The sequence below is a fragment of the Sinohyriopsis cumingii genome, chromosome 8 (assembly GCF_028554795.1).
Source record: "Sinohyriopsis cumingii isolate HCF-2022 chromosome 8, ASM2855479v2, whole genome shotgun sequence".
NCBI lineage: Eukaryota > Metazoa > Mollusca > Bivalvia > Unionida > Unionidae > Sinohyriopsis > Sinohyriopsis cumingii.
Genome location: NC_142968.1, coordinates 881,678 through 896,085, shown reverse-complemented (window position 1 = coordinate 896,085; position 14,408 = coordinate 881,678).

The window sequence follows — 14,408 nt, the reverse complement described above, 5'->3', positions numbered from 1 at the left end:
ACTGCAATAGTTAAATGTATTATTTAATGCAAAACCGACTAAAAGAAGAGAGTGAATTGTCTGAGGAGAAATCCAAGCAAAAGGTATAACTGAAATTTATTAGAGATAGATACTGAGTATTTAGTTTATATACCTTATTCACCGTAAGGGTTATACTTTTCTGGACTTTGGATCTCTGTGTGTGTGTGTGTGTGTGTGTGTGCGAGAAATTACAAAAGAGTCTTCATTTTGCTTCTGAGTTGTTATCATTGGACTGATTTAGTTATATAAGATATTAACGTTGTCTTCGTTCTCTCTCTCTCTCTCTCTCTCTCTCTATCTTTTTCTCTCTGAAATTACAGAAACAAGTGCGTGATGTCTACGTTGAACACGCCTGTGTACCTATCTCTCTCACACTCTCTTTCGTAGAAATTACAAAATACACAACACGCCCTTGAATGTGTTTAATATCACATTCTTCATTTTGCTTCTCAGTAGTAGTTGCTGCACTGGATTAATAATTTAGGAGATTACAGTAACTGTGTTCTTCTCTTTCCCTCTTTGAATCTGCATCAACAAGTTCATGAATCCTACACTAAACAGGTTTGTGTACTCTCTCTCTCTTTCATAAATTTAAAAACACTTAACACGCCAGTGAATCTCTCTCTCTCTCTCTCTCTCTCTCTCTAAGAAATTACAAAAGCATGTGCCTACACTAAACACGTTTGTGTACTCTCTCTCTCTCTTTCATAAATTTAAAAAGACTTAACACTCCAGTGAATATCTCTCTCTCTCTCTGAGAAATTATGAAAGCATGTGCGTGATGCCTACACTGAACACGTTTGTGTACTCTCTCTCATAAATTTAAAAACACCTAACACTCCAGTGAATCTCTCTCTCTCTCTCTCTCTCTCTGAGAACTTACAAAAACATGTGCGTGATGCCTACACTAAACACGTTTGTGTACTCTCTCTCTCTCTCTTTCACAAATTTAAAAACACTTAACACTCCAGTGAATCTCTCTCTCTCTCTCTCTCTCTCTGAGAAATTACAAAAGCATGTGCGTGATGCCTACACTAAACACGTTTGTGTACTCTTTCTCTCTTTCATAAATGTAAAAACACGTAACACTCCAGTGAATATCTTTTTCTCTCTCTCTGAGAAATTACAAAAGCATGTGCGTGATGCCTACACGTGTCTGTATACTTGTCAACTTTACAGTCATGAATTTGTTTCTCAATAGTTTTTTTATTTACTTAATTATATAGGAGATTAATACAATTATTACATTAATAATGTTAGATCAACACCCTTTCCCATCTTTTGATATTCATCTTCAGTTTCTTTAGATAACAAATTTTACTTCCGTCCTTTTGGACATTACATTATACTTACAAATAAGCTGATATCTCTACTGTAATATATAAATTGAATAGTAGCTACGCACGTGACACAGATCAAGCTAGACCTTTGCTTCCTGCCTTTTGCAAGCCTCTCGTTACGCCAGCATTGCTGTGTTAAATTGATAACTCATCCCAGGTGGAGTCAATAACACTGAACTACAGTGACAGCATGAACAGAAAAAAATTGGCCAGAATCTGGTTAAAGTTGGGACTGTGACACTAGAACCCGGTAAGTGATAGAAAAGTTATTTATACAAATCAATTTTCCTTTAAATAGTCAGTGAATACATTCCGGGTTTTATTTTTCTTCTTGCTTTCAGTTCATGGTACTCAAGTCCGTAGAGAAAGAACACATACTATCATGAAAATTTCAATCTGAATTAAATAGTTCTATCTCTTTAAGTTCTCACAAAGTTAATGGGAAACACATCCAAATTGTTAAGGCAAATTAAAATATTTCTAACTAATATAAAAAATATAATCTAATTTATGTGGTATCAAAGCTTTAAATTTATGTGGTATCATTGCTTTAACTTTATGTGGCATCATTGATTTAAATTAAAGGAATATGATTGGTAAACCCTGATCCTTTATATGAGGCTCCATTTTACCCTTCTCTCTCTTGCCCCCTCTTTAATGGTATCTTGTGATATCTAATTATTTTATTATATCAATTAATCGAACTTAAAATACAGTTTTACGATGTCAACAATTAACTTGCTTTTGTATAAGATTTAATATCACATATCGAAAATATTTTATGATAACATAGCTCGAATATTCGATCTTAAATTATTGTTATCATACCATAAAAAGAATATATGATGTCAGAGTTTAAATGTTTAGGCTTTATAAATTCATCAGCTTTACTTTATATCGAATATTTATTTATTATATGGACAGCTGCAACTTAGATAACTCCCGCTTATCTGGTAGTAATATAAACATTGATTCAGGCTCTAGTCTAATGTATTTAACCAGAGCTGACATTTTTTTTGATGACCAAACTATTTTGCCTTTTGATTTGTATGCACATATTATGTACATGCCATTATTTTGACAAGTACGAACAAATATGAATCGTCCAACCACACCACAACGTCAACCATGTCTTGCATCTGCCAATATAGAGTGGTCACACATAATCTTGAGTCGCGTAGTCCAAGTTTCATAGTTCATAATTGCATCTAAATTTAGCCCATGCAATCTTGTTCCGACCAAATCACATGCATATTGATTATTTTCAGAAAAAATATGAAGGTAGTAATTACATTTAACACTGAATATGTCCTTTTGGAAACTTGATTTGTACAAAAGTTCGGTTTTAAAACAGAACTACTACAGATTTTCTTTAAGATACATTCCCATCATGCAATTACTTTGACTGTGCTGAGCGCCAAAGCTAAAGTACCATGACTATTTGGTGGCAGAAATGAAAGGACAAACGAGATTTCTTTTCGCCGCCCCATTATCCATTTCCTTTATTTGTAGCCCCATCACCCATTTCCTTTATATTTAGCCCCATCACCCATTTATTTAATTTATAGCCCCAAGGCTACTTTAATTTGATTAATAAAGCTACTTCAATTTGTTTCACTAGGTTACTTTAATTTGATTAGCCAGGCTAATTTTATTGTTTAACAAAGCTACTCTGATTTTGTTTTATAATGCTAGTTTAACTTGCTTAACTAGGCTACTTTAATTTGTTTAACTGGACAGTTTTAATTTGCATTACTATGCTAATTTAATTTGTTTAACTATCTTATTTTAATTTGAGTAACTATGCTATTTTAATTTGAATAACTATGCTATTTTAATTTGAATAACTATGCTATTTTAACAAGACTAATATCATATATTGAAGAATGCTACCTTAATTTGTATGATCAAGCTGCTTTAATTTGTTCAACAACCCTATTTTTGTCTATTTAAGAAGGTTACTTTCATTTTATAGGCTACTTTAATTTTTCATAACGAAGCTACTTTGTGTTGTTTAACAAGGCTACTTAAACTTATTTAGCAATGTTGCCTTAATTTACTAGGCTCAATTGATTTCATTAACAAGACTACATTGATTTGTCTAACAGGGCTATATTAATTTGTTTAACAGGGCTACATTAATTTGTCCACAATAATACTTTAACCTGTGTAAGAATGCAACTTTAATTCGATTAACATGGCTATTTGAATTAGTTTATCAAGGCTACTTCAATTTGCTTAACAAGGCTACCTTAGTTTGTTCAACTAAGCTACTTTATTTTTTAGCAAGGCTATTTAAAGTTTTTAACAATGCTACTTTAATTCGTTTCACTAGGCTAATTTAATTTACAACGCTACTATAATTTATTTAATAAAGCTCCTTTAATTTGCTTAACAATGCTACATTAACTTCTTTAACTAGGCTACTTCAATTGTTTTAAATGGGTTACTTTAATTTGTTTAACTATCTTATTTTAATTTGGTTAACTAGGCTGCTTTAGGTTTTTGCAAGGCTACTTTCATATGTTTGCCAATGCAACTTTAATTTGTTTAACAATGCTATTTTAATTTGTTTGACAAATCTACTTTAATTTGTTTACTACGCTACTTAAATTTGTTTGACACTCATATTATAATTTGTTTACCAAGGCTACTTTAACTTACTAGGCTTCTTTTATTTGATTAACAAAAACTACCTTAATTTGGCTAGCAATAACAAAAACTACCTTAATTTGGTAAGGAAGGATTATTTTGGCTATCAATAACAAAATCTACCTTAATTTGGTAAGCAAGGATTATTTTGTCTAGCAAACTGCTTTAACTTGTGTAACAACACTACTCGAATTTGATTAACTAATTAAGAAAGCAACATTAACTATTTCAACTTCACTAATTTAATTTGTTTCAGCAACATTTTTTTAAGGAAGTTACTTTAATTTGTTTGACCAGGATAATTAAATTAGGATCACAGCGCTATTCATAGTGTAACAATGCTACTTTAATTCTTTTAACAGCTGAATTATTTTGTAGTGAAAGGTTACTTTAAGTTGTGTAACGATGCTACTTTAATCTGATAAAGAGTCTATTTTAGTTTGTTTTGCAAAACTACTTGACTTTTCTCAATTAGGCTACTGTAATTTGTTTAACAAAGACAAGTAGGTTTGTTTCACTTAGCTACCTTAATTTGTTTAGCAAGGTTGATTTAATTGTTTAAAAAGTCTACTTTAATTTCTTTAACTATGCTCTGTCAATTATAATTTGTTCAACAAAGCTACATTAGTTTGTTTAACGATGCTACTTTAACTTGTTTAACAAGCTTACTTTAATTTGTTTAACATGGTTTTTTAAAACTTGTTTAATAAAGCAAATTTAATTTATTTCACTACGCTACTTTAATTTGTTTAACAACCTATCTTATTTTAATTTAATAACTCTGCTTTAACTTACTTTAATTTACTTTAATTGTTTAATAAAGCTACAATATTTTTTTAAAGAAAACTACTTTAATTTATTTCACTAGACTACGTTACCTTACTAGGTTATTTTAATCTAGTTAACAACGCCACTTTCATTTTTAGCAATGCTACTTTAATCTGTTTAACAATGCTACTCTAATTTACTAGGCTACTTTAATTTCCTAACAAGGCTACTTTAATTTGTTTAACAATGCTACTCTAATTTACTGGGTTACTTTAATTTCCTTAGCAAGGCTACTTTAATTTGTTTAACACTGCTACTCTAATTTACTAGGCTACTTTAATTTCCTTAGCAGGGCTACTTTAATTTGTTTAACAATGCTACTCTAATTTACTAGGCTACTTTAATTTCCTTAGCAAGGCTACTTTAATTTGTTTAACAAAATTTATTTTAATTTGTTTAACAAGGCTATCTTAAATTATGTAACAATGCAACTCTGACTTCTGCAACAAGGCTACCGTAATTTAATTAGCAAGGCTACTAGAATGTGTTGAACAGGCTACTTGAATTTGCTTCAAAAAGCTACTTTAGTTTGTTTAAGTAGGGTACTTTAATTTCTTTAGCAAGGGTACATTATATTTGTTGAACGAGGCTATTTGCATTTTAAATAGGGTTATTTTAATTTGCTTCACAAACCTAATTTAATTTGCTTGACTAGACTATTTGGATTTTTAACAAGGGTATTTTAATTTGTTTTACACGGCTACTTTAGTTTTTTTAACTAGTCTACTTTAATTTGTTTAACTAGGCTATTAGAACATTTTAACGTTTTAAAATCTGTTTAACAAGACTACTTTAATTTGTTTAATAAGGCTACTTTAATTTGTTTAACTAGGCTATTTTGGAAATTTTAACAACTTTCTTTTAATTTGTTTAACAAGGCTACTTCAAGTTTTGTTTAAGAAAGCTACTTTAACCTTTTCACTAAGCTACTCAAATTTGTTTAACTAGGACATGTTTAAGTAGGCTATTGTGATTTGTCTAACCACGATACTTTAACTTGTTTCACAATACTAAATTTTTATGTTTAGCAATGCTGTTTTAACTTTTTTAACAAGGTTATTTTAATTTGTTCAACAAGGCTAGTTTGTGTATCAAAGCTACTTTAATTTGTTTAAGTCGGTTACTTTAATTTCTTTAACAAGCACTTTTTAAAAACAAATTATTTAATAAGGCGACCTTAATCTACAATGCTACTTTAATGTGTTTCACTAAGTTACATTAATTTGTTTAACAATGCTAATTTAACTGCATAGCAAAGCTACATAAATTTGTTCGCCAATACTACTTTAATTTGTTTAACTAGGCCACCTTAACTTGTTTAACAAAGCTATTTTAGTTTATTTGATTAGCCTATTTAAATTTGCTTAATATGCTCTATTCACTTGTTTTAATATGCTATTTTCACTTGTTTTACATAACTACTTTAATTTGTTACCTAGGCTATTTGGATTTTTAAGAAGTTACTTTAATTTGTTTAACTAGACTATTCGGATATTTTAACAATGTTATTTTCTCTTTTTTAAAAAGTCTGCTTTAATTATTTAGCAAGCCTACTTTAATGTGTTTAATAAGGTTACTTTAATTTTTTTACCAAGGCTATTTTGATTTTAACAAGGAGTTTTTAATTTTGTTTAACAACGTTTCTTAAAATTGCATGAGCTAGTATAGCTTGTTTAACTATGTTATTTTAGTTTGATTAACTAGGATTTATTTAACAAGGCTTCTTAAATTTGATAAAACTTCCATTTATTATGCTACTTTAATTTGTTTGACAACACTATTATAATGTGCTTAACAGGTATACATTAATGTGTTTAACTAGACTACTTCAATTTGTTAAACCAGGCTACTGTAATTTCTTTTACTAGATTCTTTAGATTTTTAACAATGATATTTTAATTGGTTACTACCTTGATTTTATTAACAAACCTACTCTAAATTGGTTAATAAGGCCACTTTAATTTGTTTAAGTAGAATATTTTGATTTTTTTTTGCAAAGTTGTTTTAGTTTGTTTAACAATGTTACATTAATTAGTTAAACAAGCCTACCTTACCTTGTTTCATAGGATACTTAGTTTCTTTAACTAGATTATTCGAACGTTTAAACTAGTTGTTTAGTTTGATTAACATGGCCAATTTTATTTGTTTAAGCTGCTTTCACTTATTTATTCTAATTTTGTTTAACAAAGCTACTTTAATTTGTTTAACAAAGCTACTTTAATTTGTTTGACAAAGCTATTTTAATTTGTTTAACAAAATGCTACTTAATCTGCTTAGCAAAACTACTTTAATTTGGTTAAAAAATCTAATATAATTTGTTCAACAGCTCTACTTTGATTTGCTTAACATAATTACTTTAATTTGCTTAAAAACCTAATTTAATTTGCTTAACAAAGCTACTTTAATTTGCTTAATAAAGCTACTTCCCTTTGCTTAACAAAGCTATTTTAATTTACTTAAGAAAGCTACAATAATTTGTTTAACAAAACTGCAATAATTTTGACAAAGCTAAATGAATTTGTTTAACAACGCAAGTTTAATTTACTTAATATAGGTACTAATATGTGCTCAAGAAAGCTACTTAATTTGCTTAACAAAACTAATGTAATTTGCTTAACAAAGCTACTTTATTTGTTTAATGAAGCTACTAAAATTGGCTTAGCAATGCTTCTTTAATTTGTTCAATAAAATTACTAAAATTTGCTTAGCAAAGATACTTTAATTTGCCTAGCACAGATGTCTAGTCTGTTTAACAAGACTACTTTACTTTGTTTAAGTATATTATTCCTATATCTGATTAATCTTATTTTCTCTTCTTTAGCAAGGCCCCTTAAATTATTTATCAAGCCTACTTTATTTTGTTTAATAAGGTTACTTTAATTCGTTTGCAAGGCTATTTTGAATTTACAAAGGTGCTTTTTAATTTTGTTTAACAAGGTTACTTTAAATTGTTTAAGCTATTATAACTTGTGTAAATATGTTATTTTAGTTTGTTTGATTAGGATTTATTTAACTAGGATTTTTAAGTTTGTTATAGAAGGCCACTTTAATTTACTAGCGACTTTAATTTGTTTGACAAAGCTATTATAATGTGCATAACTAGGCTACATTAATTTTTTAACTACACTATATGAATTTGTTTAAATAAACAACTGTAATTTATTTTACTAGATTATTTAGATTATATCAATGTTATTTTAATTTGTTTAAGAAGGCTATTTTAACTTGTTTAACAATCCTCCTATAAATTGTTTAATAAGGCTACTTTAGTTAGTTTGTCTGAATATTTGGATTTTTAACAAAGTTGATTTAATTTTTTAACAATGCTGCATTAATTTGTTTAGCAAGCCTATCATATTTTTTGATAAGGATACTTAGTTTATTTAACTGGGATATTAGAACGTTTTAGCTAGTTATTTACTTTGTTTAACAAGGCCAATTTCATTTGATTAACCAGGCCAATTTCATTTGATTAACCAGGCCAATTTCATTTGATTAACACGGAGAAATTCATTTGATTAAGCTGCTTTAACTTGAATGACTAGACTACTTAATTTCCTAAACAAAGCTTGATTTCCTTAACAAAGCTTAATTTCCTTAACAAAGCTTAGTTTCCTTAACAAAGCTTAATTTTCTTATCACACTACATTAATTTGCTTTACAAAGCTTCTTTAATTTTATTAACAAGGCTAGCTCAATTTGTGTAAGAAAACATTTTTCATTTGTTTAACAGAACCACTTTAATTTGCTTACCAATACCATTGTAATTTTAACAAAGCTGATTTTTTTTGCTTCACAAAGCTACCTCATTTTGTTTAAAAAAGCTACTTTATTTTGCTTAACAAAGTTGCTTTAATTTGTTTAGCAATGCTACATTAATTTGCTTAACAAAGCTAGTTTAATTTGCTTGACAAAGTTGTTTTAATTTGTTTGGCAATGCTACATTAATTTTCTTAACAAAGCTACTTTAATTTGCTTAACAAAGCTAGGTTAATTTGTTTAACAAAGTGATTTTAATTTGTTTATCAGAGGTACTTTAATTTGTTTCAAAACGCTACGTTAATTTGCTTAGAAGAACCACTGTAATTTGTTTCACAAAGCTGATTTCGTTTGTTTAATAAATCTACCTTGATTTGTTTAACAAAGCTACTTTAATTTGCTTGGCAAAGCCATTGGAATTTGCATAACAAAGCTAATCTAATTTGTTTCACAGTGTTACTTTAATTTGCTTAACAAAGCCACTGTAATTTGCATATCAGAGCTAATGTAATTTGTATAACAAAGCTAGTTGAATTTTATTAACAAAGCCACTATAATTCGCTTACCAAAGCTAATGTATTTCGTTTAACAAAACTGCTTTAGTTTTATTAACAATGCTAATTTAATTTATTTAACAAAGCTACTTTCCCTTGTTTATCAAGGCTGCTTCAATTTGTTTAACAAAGCTGCCTTAATTTATTTAGCAAACGCTACTTTAATTTGTTTAATAAACGCTACTTTAATTTGTTTAACAAAAATGCTTTAATTTGTTTAACAAAGGTGCTCTATTTTTTAACAAAACTACATCAATTGTTCAACAAGCTATTTTTATTTGCTTAACAAAGCTACTGTAATTTGCTTGACAAAGCTATTTTAATTTGTTGAACATATCTATCATAATTTATTTAACCAGGTTACTTTTATTTGCATAACAAAGCAACTTTTATTTATTCATAAAGCTACTTATATTTGCTTAACAAAGCTACTTTAATTTGCATAGCTACAATAATTAGCTTAATAAAGTTACTTGAATTTGCTTAATAAAGCTAAATTAATTTGCTTAACAAATCTAATTTCATATGTTTAACAAACTATTTTAATTTGCTTATCAAAGCTGGTTTGATATGTTTAACAAAGCTGCAATCAGGTATTAAACAAAGGTATTTTAATTTGCTATCTGTTTAACAAATCTATTTTAGTTTGGTTAATATTGGTACTGTAATTTGCTTAACATAGCTGCTTTGATTTGCTTAACAATGCTACTTTAATTTGTTTAACAAGGCTACTTTAATTTCATTTACAAAGTTACATTATTTGTTTAACAATGCCACTATAATTTGCTTAATAAAGGTACTTGAAGTTGCTTATTAAAGCTACTTTAATTTGTTAAACAAAGCTACTTTAATTTGCTTAATGAAGCTAAATTAATTTGCTTAACAAATCTGCCTTAATTTATTTAACAAAGCTATTTTAATGCATTTGACAAAGCTACTTTAATTTGTTTATCAAGGCTACTTTAATTTGTTTAACAAGGCTACTTTAATTTGTTTAACAAATTTGATTAAATTTGTTTAACAAAGCTACCATAATCTGTTTAACAAAAGCTACTTTAATTTGTTTATCAAGGCTACTTTAATTTGTTTAACAAGGCTACTTTAATTTGTTTAACAAATTTGATTAAATTTGTTTAACAAAGCTACCATAATCTGTTTAACAAAAGATATTTTAATTTGTTTAAGAAAGCTAATTTAATTTGCTTAATAAAGCTGCTTTGACTTGTAAAGAAAGCTTCATTGATTTGTTAAACAGAGCTTTTTCAATTTGCTTAACAAAGCTACAGTAATTTGTTTAACAAATCTGTTTTACTTTGGTTAATAAAGGCACTGTAATTTGTTTAACAAAGCTGCTTTAATTTGTTTAACAAAGCTACTTTAAGTTCCTTAACAAAGCTATTTATTTGCTTAACAAAGCTACTTTAGTTTGCTTAACAAAGCTACTTTAATTTGCTTAATAAAGCTAAATTAATTTGCTTTACAAATCTGCTTTAATTTGTTTAACAAAGCTATTTTAATGCATTTAACAAAGCTACTTTAATTTGTTTAACAAGGCTACTTTAATTTGTTTAACAAAGCTATTTTAATGCATTTAACAAGGCTACTTTAATTTGTTTAACAAGGCTACTTTAATTTGTTTAACAAAGCTGCTTTGACTTGTAAAGAAAGCTTCATTGATTTGTTAAACAAAGCTTTTTCAATTTGCTTAACAAAGCTGCTTTAATTTGTTTAACAAAATTGTTTTACTTTGGTTAATAAAGGCACTGTAATTTGTTTAACAAAGCTGCTTTAATTTGTTTAACAAAGCGACTATAATTTGTTTAACAAAGCTACTTTCAGTTCCTTAACAAAGCTATTTTATTTGCTTAACAAAGCTAGTTTATCTTGCTTAACAAAGCTACTTTAATTTGCTTAACAAAGCTACTTTAGTTTGTTTAACAAAGCTACTTTAATTTGTTTAACAAAGCTGATTTAATTTGTTTAACAAAGCTACCACAATCTGTTTAACAAAAGATATTTTAATTTATTTAAGAAAGCTAATTTAATTTGCTTAATAAAGCTGCTTTGACTTGTAAACAAAGCTTCATTGATTTGTTAAACAAAGCTTTTTTAATTTGCTTAACAAAGCTTCAGTAATTTGTTTAATAAATCTGTTTTACTTTGGTTAATAAAGGCACTGTAATTTGTTTAACAAAGCTGCTTTAATTTGTTTAACAAAACGACTATAATTTGTTTAAGAAAGCTACTTTAAGTTCCTTAACAAAGCTATTTTATTTGCTTAACAAAGCTGCTTTAACTTGCTTAACAAAGCTACTTTAATTTGCTTAACAAAGCTACTTTAATTTGTTTAACAAAGCTACTTTAATTTGTTTAACAAAGCTGATTTAATTTGTTGAACAAAGCTACCACAATCTATTTCACAAAGATATTTTAATTTGTTTAAGAAAGCTAATTTAATTTGCTTAACAAAGCTGCTTTGACTTGTAAACAAAGCTTCATTAATTTGTTAAACAAAGCTTTTTTAATTTGCTTAACAAAAAGCTACAGTAATTTGTTTAACAAGTTTGTTTTACTTTGGCTAATAAAGGCACGGTAATTTATTTAACAAAGCTACTTTAAGTTCGGGGGCCCCGAGTGGCCGAGTGGTCTAAAGCGCTGTCCGTCACGGATCACTGCCATCTCACCTCTGTCTACGTGGGTTCAAGTCCAAGGCTCGGCAAATGTGAATATGTGAGAAAGCTTGCCGGTAGCTTCTCGTGGGTCGGTGGTTCTTTCCGGGGTTTTCCTGGTTCTTCCTCCACCATTAATACTGGCCGCCATGTATAGCCTATCTTGTGCTGAAAAATGGCGTTAAACCCTATAACAACAACAACTACTTTAAGTTCCTTAACAAAGCTACTTTAATTTGCTTAACAAAGCTACTTTAATTTGCTTAACAAAGTACTGCAAAATGTTTAACAAGGCTATTTTAATTTGTATAACTATACTACTTCAATTTGTTTAAATAAACTAATTCATATTATAGAAAAAATTAATTCCACAGATTTACTTTTATATTATCAAAGTGAAGTATTTAACATTATACTTTTTATATATTCTGATTAATAAACTTAATTTATTATTATTATTATTATTATTATTATTATTATTATTATTATTATTATTATTTGGATAATTTTCCTAATTATTCTACGTTTGGCATCATTTATATTATTTGCTTACGTAAATTGGTTTTATGTTTTCTAAATAATTCATATTACCAAATTACCTTTAGTCCATCTTAATAATGCATTTAGTTTATTTGTTTAATTTAAATCCCTGAAGAATTTGTCTGATTAGTTTATATAACTCGTCCAGGAATATAATTAAATGCCTTGAGTTGTTTAATTTGACTCATATTATCTAAGCAATGGGTTTCACCAAGAAGCTTATGTATGCCACCTAAAGCATATGTTAATTTAGACACGTTTACATTAGCTGCATAATTTATTCGACCAGACTAAGATGAATCATTTTTCTTCAATTTATGTCGTTAACTTTATAGGTCAAAATGAAAAATCTTTGTAATAGAACTACTTTCACATTATATGAATCATCGATGAATATATTTACCTTTTTTTTTAACAACTGAATTACATTCTCAATACCTGAATGAATTATTTGATCAATTTCATTAATTAAATACTCTTTCCATCAATTTTATTAATTTATTTCAATAATTTGCTTAGTTGAACTACTTCTTATATTATCGAATGAACTGAACATCCTTCATATAATTTTGATTATATATATATATATATATATATATATATATATATATATATATATATATATATATATATATATATAATTTGGAAAGTTTTATCGAGACCATTTTTTTTTATTTCCTCAGCAGTATATTAAACTGAATAGATTTATAAATTATGTAACTTATCAGTTTTACTAAACAAAGTTTTATTTAATTTCAGTAATTTGTTTCAATAACTTGCGCATATATTTTGTTCAAACGTTGCAACAATAAATTGCCTTTGATATTATCTGAGTACACTCCTTAATGGAATTAGTTTCATATTATTTAAAAATTGTATTTCTCAATTTATTTGATTATTGTATTTGTTTGTGAAACTTTTTGTATTACCCAAATCATATATTTTACTCAACTTCTTTTCACGTTATCTGAATGATTTGTTTGATTATCCTGTTGGGCTAAACTAGTTTTATATTTTCTGAATAATGTATTTGTTTAACTTGTTAGTGGCACACCTTTTTATCCATCTGTAATAATACATTTTAGAACTTTGCTTGATTGAGCTACGCATGCATTATGTAAACAATATAGATTTAATAATATGTTTAACTAAATGAATTTTTCATTTGTTTAATAAAATCACATTTTCAATCGATTTTAATACTTTATTTGATGAATTTCTTTAAAGGAATTACTTTTACTCATTTTAATAATTATTTTATTGCTTTGCCGAACTAAATTACTATTTATGAATTTTAATATTTTCCTTGAGGAATCTGTTTGACAAAAGTATCTTTTACATGCATTTTGATAATTTGCTTTCTTGATTCGATTAATAAACTATTGTTTAGTCATTTTGATGCATTCATTTGATAAATCTTTTTGGCAGATTACCTTCTTCATGCATTGAGTTTTATATTGATTAATTTAAATTAACTGCTTTTAGCCCTTTTTAATAATTTGTTAATTCTTTTATTTAGCACAATTAATGTCAAACATTTATTTAACACAATTTATATGTCACCCATTTATTTAGCACAAATAATGTCACCCATTTAGTTTGCACAATTAATACGTCACCCATGTATTTAGCACAATTAACGTGTCACCCATTTTTTTAGAAGAATTGTTACGTCGCCCATTTATTTAACACATTTTATATGTCACCCATTTATTTAGCACAATTAACGAGTCACCAATTTATTTAGCACAATTGATACGTCGCCCATTTATTTAGCACAATTTATATGTCACCCATTTTTAGCACAATTAATGTCACCCATTTATTTAGCTCAATTAATGTGTTACCCATTTATTTAGCACAATTAATGTGACACCCATTTACTTAGCACAATTAATATGTCACCCGTTTATTTATCACAATTAATACGTCGCCATTTATTTAGTACAATTAATGTCACCCATTTTATTAGCATAATTAATGTGTCACCCATTTATTTAGCACAATTAATGTGTAACCCGTTTATTTAGCGCAATTAATATGTC